The following is a 14,073-nucleotide window of genomic DNA, read 5'->3' as shown; positions in this document are numbered from 1 at the left end:
TATGGAAACAGCAGGTTGGATTTGGCCAGAGGGCCCCACATTGCCAACTTCTTCTCTGGACTAATACGATATTAATTCCTAGGTTATTTCTTAGTTATTTCTAAATTCTAGTTATTTCTGAAGTCCAAGAAGTTTGGAGTAGGGATGCTTTCTTTCAGAATAAAGTCATTCTAGTCTTGTCTGAATTGTAGCATTCTCTTAAATACAAGCATAGTTTTTCTCCCTTCACTCATGGTTTGATCAGATCATAAATTTGGAATCCAGTCTTAGGGGAATGAGGTGTAGCAAACACAGTTGCCGTCCTCCCCATACCGGCTTGGCACTCAGGTGCCCATGTGTATCCACTCTACTCCTTCCTGCAGCAGTCATGTGAGACCCTGCCTAAGGTTTCTCTGGCCATGGCATGCTTTTGGCTCGTGGGTAGGACATGCTGGAAGTGCGATGGCATTAAGGTCCCTTGGGAGTAGGCTTCAGTCAACAACTGATAGAGTTGGAAGGTAAATATCCCTTGACTGGGGTATCTCTGAGGCATAGTCCACATTGTCTCCCAAGTTCCTGAGTGAGAATGGAGCTCCACTTGCCCACAACTGTGACCTGCTCCAAAATATACCCTTTATTGATGCCTTGTTTTCTACTTCACTTCCCTCCCTCTGTACAGGTGCTTCCCAGGATCACCTCCCAAAGAAGCCATTTGCTTCCTAGATTCTCAAAAGATGATGAATTCTTATTCTTAGTTCTTATTCTTAAATTCAAAAACAGGCTTTTGTAAATGATGAGGGTGGCTGGTGAGAGTTGTACATTTCTTTTTCTTTTTTCTTTTTCTTTTTCTTTTCTTTTTTTTTTTTTTTGAGACAGAGTTTTGCTCTGTTGCCCAGGCTGGAGTGCAGTGGTTAGATCTCAGCTGAATGTAACCTCTGCCTCCTGGGTTCAAGTGATTCTCCTGCCTCAGTCTCCCAAGTAGCTGGGATTACAGATGCTTGCCACCACACCCAGCTAATTTTTGTATTTTTAGTAGAGATGGGGTTACACCATGTTGGCCGGGCTGGTCTTGAACTCCTGACCTCAGGTGATCCACCTGTCTCGGCCAAATTGCTAGGATTACATATGTGAGCCACCACGCCCAGCCTTGAGTTGTAAATTTTAAATTCTTGCTTTCTTTTATATTTAGGCAGAGCTTGCCAACTCTCCTTTGTGGGCAGTGGAGATTTTCTCTTTCCCTCTTCTTTTTCTCAACCCAAAGGCAAATTTCACAGATATTGTCAGTCATGGAGCTTTCCAAGAGGTGGTGTGACATCTCCATCCCAGTCTCAGTGATTGTTGTGCCCTGCACAGCATGATGCGTAGCATAAGAAAGTATGTACAAGGGGATTTTCTGCATTTCTCACCTCTTTTCACATCTTGTGAACAAGCCAAAGGATATCTTCATGACAGTTCACTCTTCCATTGCAAAGTGTAAAATTTGAATGAATTAAACTAATTCATTGAATTAAATTAAACTGATATGGCCTCTTGGAAAACCACATCCTTGATAAATTTTACTATGCACCTAGTCCACTGTGGATTTCCTTACTGGCCCTTGCACTCTGGCTTATCCATTCACTTTTCTTCCAAAGCACCTGTGTTTTATGGTGCTGGAATGAGTTATGCCAAAAAATAATTCTTTTATTTTTTGATCACCTTTAGAAAGTAGTTAAAAGTTTTTCCTTGATAACACTCTTTCCTCCATCCTCCTTTCATTAGCAGAAAGCACGGATATGCTTTCCTAACATTACTTCTATGTATGTTTTTGAAAAAATACAGCCCCTTCACTACTTACAGTGTAAGTGGAGAATAAATAGAAATAACCAGAAGCTTTTTCAAGGTAAGATTTTCTTAAAGAAAGAGATACAAAGTAGATAAAAGCAAAAGAGACACTCGGATTCTTCTTATTGCAGCAAAGAGGTGGCGGTGGTGGTAAAGCATCTGAAAATGATAAACACAGCGTTGATCAGATAGAAAAGCTGTGATTGCCTAAACTCAGAAAAACTGAAAAAGAAGCAAATTTGCATATCCAGAAATTTGTATGGTTTTTTTTTTTCTTTTAAAGACTGGGTCGCGCTCTGTCACCCAGGCTGGAGTGCAGTGGTGCTATCACAGCTCACTGTGACCTCGAATTCCTGGGCTCAAGAGATCTTCCAGCCTTAGCCTCCTGAGTAGTTGGAACTACAGGCATGCGGCACCAGGCTTGGCTAATTTTTTATCTGTTGAAAAGAGGATTCTACTTCCATTGCCCAGGCTGGTCTTTAGCTCCTAGGCTCAAGTGACCCTCTGCCTCTGCCACCAAAAGTGCTGGGTTTACAAGAGTGAGCCGCTGAACCCTGCCAAAAGTTTGTGTTTTTAGTAGAAGGTCCTACTACTATTTCAGTTTGAATTGTTAGATTTCAAGGAATGCATATTTGAAAAGATAATTAATGCCACATTAACTCTCACTTCCCATGAATGTTAAATCAATGTTGACTTGAACCAAAGATACCTTAGGTAGGCTGGCATGGAGAACGATGTGAAAGGCTAAGGTAAGAAGGAAGATTAAAGATGGACTAGGAATTGTCCCTTTACAGGCTATACTTACAGACTTCAAAATGAAATAGATGTATTCATATAGGTGCAGAACTTGAATTTGAACTTACACTGAGTTAATATGGCCAGTTGTGTCCAGCAGTTAATTAAGATATGAAGGAAAGAAAAAAAAAGTTACAAATAGTTGCATGTCAATGAAGAGATATGTATTAGATGAAATCCTCTTATTTAACATTATTACAAATATGAGTTTGGACAGATCTCTGGATTTTCTTAATTCATTTTATACATAGGCCCTATCCTGGACGCTAACAGTACCACCATGACTAGAATGAAGTCTCTGCATCTTAAGCAGCAAGTAGTCTAGTGAAATCATGAACAGCGCCCAAAATGGTATGGGAAAACCCATCAGGTGCCTTTTACTTTTCGATTGTTCTGGCCTTCTATTATAATGTGGAAAATTATGGTGTGGTCTTAGCGTTGCCTCTCGTCGTAGATTTTTATTGACTTCATCTATTTATTCATTTATTCATCCACTCGCTCAATATTGTTTGGTCGCCTACCATGTGCTAGATCCTGAACTGAGTGCTTCAGATATCCTCAGGAGCCTGCTATCTTGTCTTTCAAACAAACCAACACATATTTAGGAACACATCAGTAATCCTTGCAGTCCAGGATTTTTAAAAGTTGAATTATGGGATTATTGAGTGTCAAAACCAATTGTATATGGAAGTTAAATTATGGCAGATTACAGTCTTTGAGGACTGCTTGCTGACAACATATCACTACAGTTATATGAAAAGAAGAGATAATATGAAGACAGAACATCTATACTACATTTAAAGATTTGGTTGGCAAGTGTTGCTCTTAATACTACTCATGTATCCAAATTCAGTCCAATGAGTTTTTGTTTCCTCCTAGTCATTTGAATAATCCCTCAGATAAAGTCTTTTACATTATGGGAAGATGTCCAGTTCCACACGACCACTGCCTACATCACTCTGTCATTTCTTGGGATTCTCAGCTGCACTTCATCATGTATCATCACCTTTTAGCCTGTTCTGGTCACTCTATCTCACACTTCATCGCTTCTCGCATTCTCTGTGAGCTCTCACCTCTGTCACAGAATCTATCTCTGTTGTACACTAACTCGTTATTTCCAAACCAAATATAAAGTAATTAGGCTTTATTGGTATCTAGCACAGTTCTTTTTAGTTGATTAAAACATGAACTATTCAGTTCACTATCAATTCACGTGGATTTGCCATTCTTTGCTAATATAATGATCTCAAATTACCCAGACAGATTTTCTGTCACTCCGTGTAGAGTAGAATCAGAGGCCATACATTTAAAAATTCACCATCACCATAAGGTGACTGCAGTCCTTTTGGCATGCCGTTGAGTTGAAATGTGGTTTGACAGAATTTAAGGGAGGCTGGCTAGGAATGTCAAGATACAATGTTAAAGGTACGATGATTTCTGATTATTTCATTTTACTAATTCTAGAAGTCATATTCATAGACATATGGTATATATCATCGATGTGACTAGCTCATTATTTAATTAGTCTTGGTGCAAATTGAATTTATACTATTAAAGGGGGAGAACATGCCTATAGAGGCACTTTTATTATTATTTAGAATAGTATTTATTCCTTAGAACATTATTTTATCTTAAAAAATCTTAAAAAATCAAACTGCTGCAAATTTAGGTTTACTAACCTCCTTGGATGCCTCATTACTCTCTAGGTACCAAATCATGATTTTAATCACATGTGTTACAGCTAAGCAGACAGGTGTGTGTGGTCAATTTGTAATTTTGTTTTTATTTTACTCTGGTCTGTGGAATTCTAGACTTTGTTTACTCAGAAGATGATGAGACAGCCCTGCTTTTAGAGTATCCCATAAAAATTTACAAAGAAAATTCTTTTTTTTTCTTTAGTCAAAACAATGCATTTTACTTACCTTAATGACTGCCTGAAGTTGTAACTGGTTTGTACTTTGAAACATTTTGGTATTTTTTTTTAAACTTAAGTTATGCACATCAAAATACAAATAGATTGATGGGTCTTGACTGACTTTAGAAACTGGTCTTTCCAATTTAATTTCAGGAATCCAAGAAAACAAATGTTAAAGTTTTCAGAATAAGAGGATATGGTGTCATAGACCAATGGAACAGAATGTGGAACTCATAAATAAGTGCACACAGCCACAACGATCTGATCTTCGACAAACCTGACAAAAACAAGCAATAAGGAAAGGATTCCCTATTCAATAAATGGTGCTAGGAAAACTGGCTAGCCATATGCAGAAGATTGAAACTGGACTCCTTCCTTATGCCACATACAAAAATTAAATTATGGTGAACTAAAGACTTAAATGTAAAACCCAAATCTATAAAAACTCTGTAAGTAAGGGGTGGAGGGAGCAAGCTAGAAGGATGTTCTGTAATCTCTTACTGCATGCAGACATAAAACTTACCTTATGATTGGATTCAGATGGCAAGGGTGGGATTACTAGAATGTTGAATTTTAGAAGCCCCACAACTGGTTTACAAAAGCACCTACCTACCAGATCATATAGATTATTTTAGGACATGTCAAGTAGTTTAGCTTTTATTCTGAATGCTATTGAAAGCCACTGATTTTAAGCAGTAAAAGGCAAGCCAGGATTTTAGAGAAATGTCTGATGATAGTAATGGAGAATGAAATGGAGGGGGATGAAATCGGAGGCAGGAAGCCCTTGCAGAAGTTAAGGTGGGAGGGGATGAAGTCTCAACTTAAGACATGGAAAAGAAGTGAATGAATTTAAGACATATTCATGAGGGGTAGGTGCAATAACAAGTCAAAGATGACATCTGAAGCTCTTGTTGAGGAACTAGTTTGAAGTACTAGTTCCATTTGATGTCATTTTGCAAATGGCAATATAGAAAGAGAAGGAAATGATATTAGTTTTAAAAAATTATCTTGAAAAATTGTAAAAACTGATTATAAAAATTAGATCAATACAGGAAGGTCCTAAATGAAAGTTAAATATTATCTCAAATCTCAGAACTCAGAAATATTCATTATTAATTTCTGGTACACTTAATCCCAGACATGTTTCTGTGAAAAAATATGCACATAGAAAGATAGATAAATTGCAGGATTTACTCAACTTCAGATGAATGGTTTTTTTGCTATATGGAATAATAATGTCTAAAAGCACCCTCTAATGATAAGGGAAAAGATTATAGAATATGTCAAGAGGCATTTTGGTTTTGTAACTACACATTACATCTCTAATATTATCCTATGAATCCGAGTTCAGTTTTTAACATTCAGAATTTGAGGTGCTTATGGGACATTCATATGAAATTTTCCTTTAGTCAGGTGCATTTGTGGTCTTGGATTTAGAGTGAGATCAGAGCTGGAAATATTGATGCAGGCAATGTTATTATATAACTGGAAATTCAAACCCTGAAGAAGTAACACTGGATTCATATGCAGAATCACTGAGACCTGAGATAGAGCCTACAGGGGAACTTAAGCATTTAGGAAATGGGAGAAATAGATGACTCCCACACCCCCCAAAGTATCTATTTAGGTATAAGAAAAAAAAATTTGATGCTATAAAATTCATAAGAGAAAAAAATGGAGAAAGTTGTCTGTAGTGTCAAATGTCACAGAACAATCAAGTAAGATAAGGTGGATAATTACCCATTGGCTATAACAATTTGGGAACAGCCTGAACAGTCATTTGGTCTCATTACGAACAGTTCTGTAGAGCAGCAGAGACAGAAACAAATTATAGTGAGTGAAGAATTAGGGGGTAAAGCCCATTCTTAAGAAACTTGGATGTGAAGGTTGGGAAAAGCTAGGGAGATTGATCTAGAGAGGAATAGAGTAGAGAATGGCTTGTTTTCTCACATGGGATGTTAGTTTTAAAAAATTATCTTGAAAAATTGTACAAACTCATTGTAAAAGGTTCAAATATATTATACACAGATGGTAAAATCTGAAACAGTGGAAGAGGCTGAAGTGTAGGAGAAAGAAGAGCTGCTTGGTGAAGCAGAGACCCTATGTAAGTGAGAGATGTGGGTTGCAGGACCACTTTGAGCAGGAGGCTGAACAACCCATTATCTGAGATTAAATGTATGTAGGAATGCAGATATACTTTCCTATTTACATAGGAAAATAGGGCTTTAAGAATATCCTTCCTAAATAATGTTTAGCTCTTTGTCTCTACCCAAATCTCACCTTGAATTGAAATCCCTTCAAGGGAGGGTCCTGGTGGGAGGTGATTGTATCATGGAGACAGCTTTCCCCACGCTGTTCTAATGATAGTGATGGAGTTCTCATGAGATTTAATGGTGTTAAAAGTGTTTGGCAGTTCCCTGCTCCAACCCCTTCTGCCACCTTGTGAAGAAGGTGCTAGCTTCCCCTGTGCCTTCTGATTTGAAGTTTCTACAGTTCCCCATTATTGGGGAACTGTGAGTCAATTGAACCTCTTTTGTTTGTAAATTACCCAGTTTCAGGTCATTCTTTATAGCAGTGTAAAAATGGACTAATACAGAGAATTAGTACCAGCAGCGGAGCACTGTTATAAAGATAACCTGAAAATGTGGAAGTGACTTTGGAACTGGGTAACAGGCAGAGGTTGAAATAGTTTGAAGGGCTCAGAAGAAGACAGGAAGATGTGGGAAAATTTGGAACTTCCTAGAGACTTGTTGAATGGTTTTAGAAAATGTTGATAGTGATACGGACAATGAAGTCCAGGCTGAAGTGGTCTCAGGTGGAGATAAGGAGCATATTGGAAACTGGAGCTATGCTTTAGTGAAGAAACTGGTGGCATTTTGCCCATTCCCTAGAAACCTGCAGAACTCTGAACTCGAGAGAGGTAATTTAGGGTATCTGGCGGAAGAAATTTTTAAGCAGCAAAGTATTCAAGATTTGACCCAGCTTATTCTGAAGGTGTTCAGCTATATGCATTCACAAAGAGATGATTTGAAATTGGAACTTATGTTTAAAAGGGAAGCAGAGCATAAAGATTTAGAAAATCTGTAGCTTGATCATGCGGTGGAAAAGAAAAACCCATTTTCTAGGGAGAGATTCAAACCAGCTGCAGAAATTTTCATAAGTAAACAAGAACCAAATGTTAATAGCCAAAACAATGGGAAAAATGTCTCCAGGGCATGTCAGAGATCTTCATGGCAGCCCCACCCATCAAGGGCTGGAGGCCTAGGAGGGAAACATGGTTTCATGGGCTGGGCCCAGAGCCCCACTGCTCTGTGCAGCCCTGGGACTTGGTGCCCTTCATCCCAGCCACCCTAGCTCCAGCCATGGCTGAAAGGTGCCAAGGTACAGCTTAGGCTGTGGCTTCAGAGGGTGTAAGCCCCAAGCCTTGGTGGCTTCGATGTGGTGTTGGGCCTGCAGATGCACAGAAGACAAAACTTGAGCTTTGGGAGCCTCTGTCTAGGTTTCAGAGGATGTATGAAAACACCTGGATGTCCAGGCAGAAGTCTGTTGCAGGGGCAGAGCTCTCATGAAAAACATCTACTAAGGCAATGCAGAGGGGAAATTTAGGGTTGGAGCCCCCACACAGAGTTCCCATTGGGGCACTGCCTATTGGAGCTGTGAGTAGAGGGCCACTTTCCTCCAGATCCCAGAAAGATAGATTTACTGTCAGCTTGCACCATGCTCCTGGAAAATCCATAGGCACTCATAGCAGCCTGTGAAAGAAGCTGCATAAGCTGGATCCTGCAGAACCACGGGGCAAAGCGGTCTGGGGCCTCAGGAGCCCTCCCCTTACATCAGCATGCCCTGGATGTGAGACGTGGAGTCAAAGGACATTTTGGATCTTTAAAATTTAATGACTTTCCAGCCAGATTTCGGACTTGCGTGGGACATGTGGCCCCTTTGTTCTGGCCAATTTCTCTCATTTGGATTGGAAACATTTACCTAATGCCTGTACCTTCATTGTGTCTTGGAAGTAACTAACTTGCTTTTGATTTTACAGGCTCACAGGCAGAAGGGACTTGCCTTGTCTCAGATGACACTTTGAACTTTGATTTTTGAGTTAATGCTGGAATAAGTTAAGACTTTGAAGGACTGTTGGGAAGGCATGATTGGTTTTGAAATGTGAAAAGGACATGAGATTTGGGAGGGTCCAGGGTAGAATAATATGGTTTGGCTCTGTGTACCTCCCCAAATCACATCTTGAATTGTAATCCCCACATGTTGAGGGAGGGATCTGTTGGGAGGTGATTGGATCATGGGGTCAGTTTCCCATATGCTGTTCTTATGATAGTGAGGGAGTTTCATGAGATCTGGTAGTTTAAAAAGTGTTTAGTAGTTCCCCTTCTTTTCTCTCTCTCTCCTGCTGCCAAGTGAAGAAGGTGTTTGCTTCCCCTTTACTATCCACCATGATCGTAAGTTTCCTGAGGCCTTCCCAGCCATGCAGAACTGTGAGTCAATTAAACCTCTTCTATTTATAAATTATCCAGTCTCAGGTCATTCTTTATAGCAGTGTGAAAATGAACTAACACACTAAATAGCATGTGTTTTATATGTTAAGAAGAGGGTAAGATAATCTGGTGTGAATGAGTAAAATGGGATTTGAAAAAGGAGTCTGATGAATTGTAAATGTAAATAGTAAATAGTAAAGCTTGTTGTGGTAAAGGCAAAAGTAGCAGCTTAAGGACACACAAAAGGATTGCTGATCAGCCCCAAAGGCTTGACCAGTCGAAAACAATATTTCTTTTTGGTGCCAGATTCCATGGCTATATGATTCTCTTCACAGAATGCAGGTGCAAAAGTGGAGCACAGCAACGGTAAGATTGATCGAGTGTTTTTTTTCATTCTATTGTCAAGAACAATAGTCCTTGTCGAGAGAATGATAGACCATGAGACTTGGGCCAGACAGAAAAGAAATGGGAGGAAGAAAATGAAGATTTCTTTGAGGGTGACTTTAGGAGGCAATGGCAGTAGTGAGTGGGGAATCCATAAAGAGAGAGTTGTGACTGGGAGAGTTGGATGTGATATTTTAGATTTAAGAGATGGAATACTTTCAATTGAAAGGAGACATTTAAAACAGTCAAAAGCAACTTGCAAAACAAAAATGTTTTCATAAAAGGAGACATATATCTGGGTGTTCCATTGCTGAAAACTAGAGTTTGGAAACACCCCAGCTGTGGTAGGCACACACCCTTCTAGGGTTTGAGAGATTGAGCTCCACGTGGGCGATGGAGCCGGAGTGAAGCTCTATCACTCCCAAACTGCTGAAGCTAGTCTTAAACTTGTTTTTACTTTCAAAATCAAGTGATTATATGACACTTTTTTAATCTCTTATTTTTCATTATCATACTGCTATATAGCTTAGCACATTAAACGGTGAGCACTGTGGTCTCTCACCCATTAGGCTGTGATCTCATCTGTGGCACAGACTACATCTTATTTATTTTGTACCTCCAGTACTTAGCAGTGTCTGGTACTTAGAGGTGGTCAGTAATGTTTATTACTTCACATGGGAATGGATAATCACAGAAGACTTCCAGAACAAAGTATATTTTCAGCAACTGACTGTCCTTTTCTATCACCGTTTTCCATATCTAAATTTCTCCCCAAAGACCAGCATGACACACAGTAGGTGCATAATAAATAGTTGCAGTTATTTGATTACAAAATAGCCTCCTTCTTTAGTTGTATAATTTTGGGCTTTGCTTTGTTGCTATTCATGTGAACCAGCACCAGAGGAACTATATTTACACAGATTTGTCGGTTTTTCTAAGTTCTGATAAAAAATGTGTTTTATTTCCTGAAAATAAACCTTTTAAATATTACTATGTACCTTGTTGAAGGTACTGACTGCACAACTCTGAGGATGATAGAATGATTTTAATGGAAATAAAGTAGCTCTATACATTGCGTGGATCCTGTTAGAGATCTAAAATTCTTCCAGACATTTAGATGTTTACTGAGAATGCTTCTGAAAACATTGTACCTATTGATTCAAAGGCCATGTCTACCTAACAAAGGTGGAAGATTAAACCCCTAGCTTATTTTTTATCCTTTTTTCTTTTAAATCTTGACCAATTTTGTATCAATCAAAATCAGTGGATAACTACTCACACAGCTTAAGTGTGATTTGGGTAAATCAAGTCTGAGGGGCTCATTTGACTTACCCAAAACGGAAAAAAAAAAGTTGCCATTTTAAAAAACATGAAGAAATCATTTTAATTACACAAACATTTTTGTGTACTGGAAATTGGAATGACTAGTTTGTTTCAGGTACACAAGCAGATGTCAGAACTTGTTAGAATATTTAGCTAGAACATGTGCCATAATTCTCAAGGTTTTTTGTTCTGTTTTCAACAGTGCCCTTCTTGTGTTTGACCAAAGTGGCCCCCTTTACTTTTAATATCTACTGAGAGCTTATAATTTATCAATTTATCATGTCATATCAATCGTGTATCATATCAATCTATCTATCACATATTTATCTGTCATCCAAAGAAGTGAAAAGTATCTCGTCCCTGGATGTCTCTTATAAATAGTCATAAAATTCCACTTAACACATAAAAAACCATGAAGACGTAAGCACAAACTAATTAAACTGTGAACCCCAGCGAAAGTATTTCTATATTCAGTGGCCATCACAAATAGGCACATCCTAGGCAGCTTAAATCTCTATTTTGAACATAGCTTTAAAAATTTTAGTGAGGTCAGAGGCCCAATGTATTACTATTTTATAGTAATTTCAAGATTTCTCGCTCAGTTGATGAGGTGACGTCATGTGTGACACATCAAGACAAATGGTTTCTTTGAAGTCTGGGTCAGAATGTCAGAGTTGGTTTTTTGAAAATTTCATAAAATACAATTTAGATGACTTTAAACTCATAAGCAGTACGAATAAGAAATATTCTCAAGGATAACATATATAAATCTAGAACACATTAATTAGTTGTTTTCACCATTGATTTAAGAATCAACATTTACACGGTTGGGTATATTTTTATAAAATGCCACAAAGTTAAATAATTATATATCAGTTAATGTTCTCAATTTCTAAAGCAAGTGAATTGCTCCTGTTTTGAAATTGAAGTCGTTTCAAGAAAGATTAAAATAAGTATGCAATCCTAACCGGATGTTACTTTAATCCTTCTGAAATATTAGTCAATAAAAATTTTTCATGCCTATTTGTTTTGGTGATAAGACTTTTTCAAAATCTCCTTGGATCCAAAGGAACAACAAAGGGAATTGGAGGGCGTAAAACCTGTTACTTCTTACTTTAACCTAGACATTTGCTTTTACTTTTTCAGATTTGGTTTGCAAACATTTTCTTTCTTTTTATTTTTTTTGAGACGGAGTCTTGCGCTGTCGCCCAGGCTGGAGTGCAGTGGCGTGATCGTGGCTCACTGCAAACTCTGGCTCCCAGATTCATGCCATTCTCCCGCCTCAGCCTCCCCAGTAGCTGGGACTACAGGCGCCCGCCACCAAGCCCCGCTAATTTTTCTGTATTTTTTTAGTAGAGACGGGGTTTCACCATGTTAGCCAGGATGGTCTTGATCTCCTGACCTTGTGATCCGCCCACCTCTACCTCCCAAAGTGCTGGGATTCCAGGCGTGAGCCACCACGCCCGCCTGCAAACATTTTCTTAACATATCAGGAAAGCAGAAGTCATCTTATAGCCCTGATTTCTTCCTGAGTGAATTATTTTTGGGTCAGTTTCCCCCATATCTGCCTCTGGACTCTTACATGAACTGAGCCAAGCTTGGAATTCACTTTGGATGTGGATGACTAGAAGTTTCTAATAATCGGCCTCTTCTTTAAGTGTTCATTTTCCCCCTACACCCAACGTATCTATTGATGGGACTCATGAGACAGTATTTTTTGTCCTCTCTTTTGTTAGATGATTGTACCATTTAAAAAGATCTCACTCCCAAAAATAGGTTTTTTTTTCCCTACTTTTCTTCCAGTGATAACTCTAATTTTTCTTAATGGATATAGGCTACTGAGACATAAACCAAATATAGCGTCTAGGTGCACAGTTTCTAAAGGAAGCTGCAGAATCGCGAAGGCTTATCATCTTTGACTGCCCCGCCGTCAGGTGACGAACTGGAGAAAGATGGAGGAGACTAATTGTTCGACTTGTTGAAGTAAGTTAAGTAAGTCAAGGTATTTTTACACTCATCACTGCCCTCTGATTAAGTGTATCCTTTTCCTTGTACAACATATGAGAAAATTGAGGTGTGGAGAGAGGAGAGGTTAAATAACTTTACGTGTATTACAAAGGAACTAGCGAAGCAGGGATTTGAACTCAGCTCCATGTCATTTTAAGGCCTATTTGTACTCTTAACTGTCATGCTACATCAACCTGACCAGCTATTTAGAAACACCTGCAATAAGTCATAAGACAAACTTTATCATGGGAACAAGTCGAAGCTCAAGGGTTGTGTGAATCGTGAGTCAGTACTCCTGTTTTGCACATTACTGTATGATGATGCCCTAAATGACTTCACTGGTCCTAAGAGAAAAGTATTATCTCCATACCCAACCAGGTGAGTTAAGCTCTGGGAAACAAATTCATATAATCAAGACCCACAGAGGTTGACTTATAAAATGGGATTTCAAATTACTTCTGTAAAGAAGATTACAAATATGGATTATTTACAGAAAGTTTTCCCTTCTACTTGATAGATACACTTTGGAGGTCCATTAATCAGTTAGAAAGTTTCTATAATCAGAACAAAGAAACAATGTTCTTAATGGATTTCCTTGGTTATGGGCTGAATTGTGTCCCCCCAAAATTCATAGGTTGAAGTCCTACCCCCTGTATCTCAGAATGTGACTCTATTTGCAGACAGGGCCTTTAGAGAGGTAATTAAGGTAAAATGAGGTCGTAAGAGTGAGAACCTAATTCAGTAATACTGGTGTCCTAATAAGACCAGATTAGGAAACAAATGTTTTCTCACACAGAGGAAAGACCATGTGAGGACACAGTAAGAAGGAGGCTATCTGCAAACCAAGGAAAGAGGCCTCAAAGATACAACATTGCCAACACCTCAATATTGGACTTCAAGCCTCCAGAACTGGGAGACAGTAAATTTCTGTTGTTTAAGCCACCTAGTCGGTGGTATTTTGTTATTGCAACCCTAGCAAACCAACACAGTGATTAATTTTTCTTTACTGTAGAATTATTTCTATTTCAGTAAACAATGTTGGCCATTAAAAGTCAGAATTTACCCTCTCTAAACAGTACTGAGTATGTACTGAATGATTTTTAATCTCCTTCCTAGACTCCATTACTGACTTGCCTCTTACATTTTCTTCACTAAATAATTAGTTTATTTTTTAGTTACCTGGATTAGACTTGGTAAAAACTCTAAACTGTAATGTGAATCATCATTAAAGTTTCTAATTAGCCACATTAAAAAATAAAAAGAGACAGGTGGAGCTAATATTAATAATATGTGAATATACATTAATATATGTTATGTAATGTATCCAAAATATAATTATTTTAACCTGTAGTCAATACA

At 38.4% G+C, this 14,073-nt stretch overlaps 1 long non-coding RNA gene across 1 annotated transcript; it reads right to left on the bottom strand.

Moving 5' to 3' along the window:
* Positions 1-1,303: 1,303 nt before the first annotated feature.
* LOC103884785 lies at positions 1,304-4,597 on the bottom strand. Its single transcript, XR_647546.4, has 3 exons — positions 4,521-4,597; positions 2,609-2,667; positions 1,304-1,962 (listed from the first exon to the last, which is right to left on the bottom strand). It is a non-coding gene; the product is annotated as an uncharacterized LOC103884785 (long non-coding RNA).
* Between the last annotated feature and the right edge of the window lie 9,476 nt (positions 4,598-14,073).

This window comes from Papio anubis, chromosome 3 (genome assembly GCF_008728515.1).
Source record: "Papio anubis isolate 15944 chromosome 3, Panubis1.0, whole genome shotgun sequence".
NCBI classification, from domain to species: domain Eukaryota; kingdom Metazoa; phylum Chordata; class Mammalia; order Primates; family Cercopithecidae; genus Papio; species Papio anubis.
This window is presented reverse-complemented; position numbering and strand designations above follow the sequence as displayed.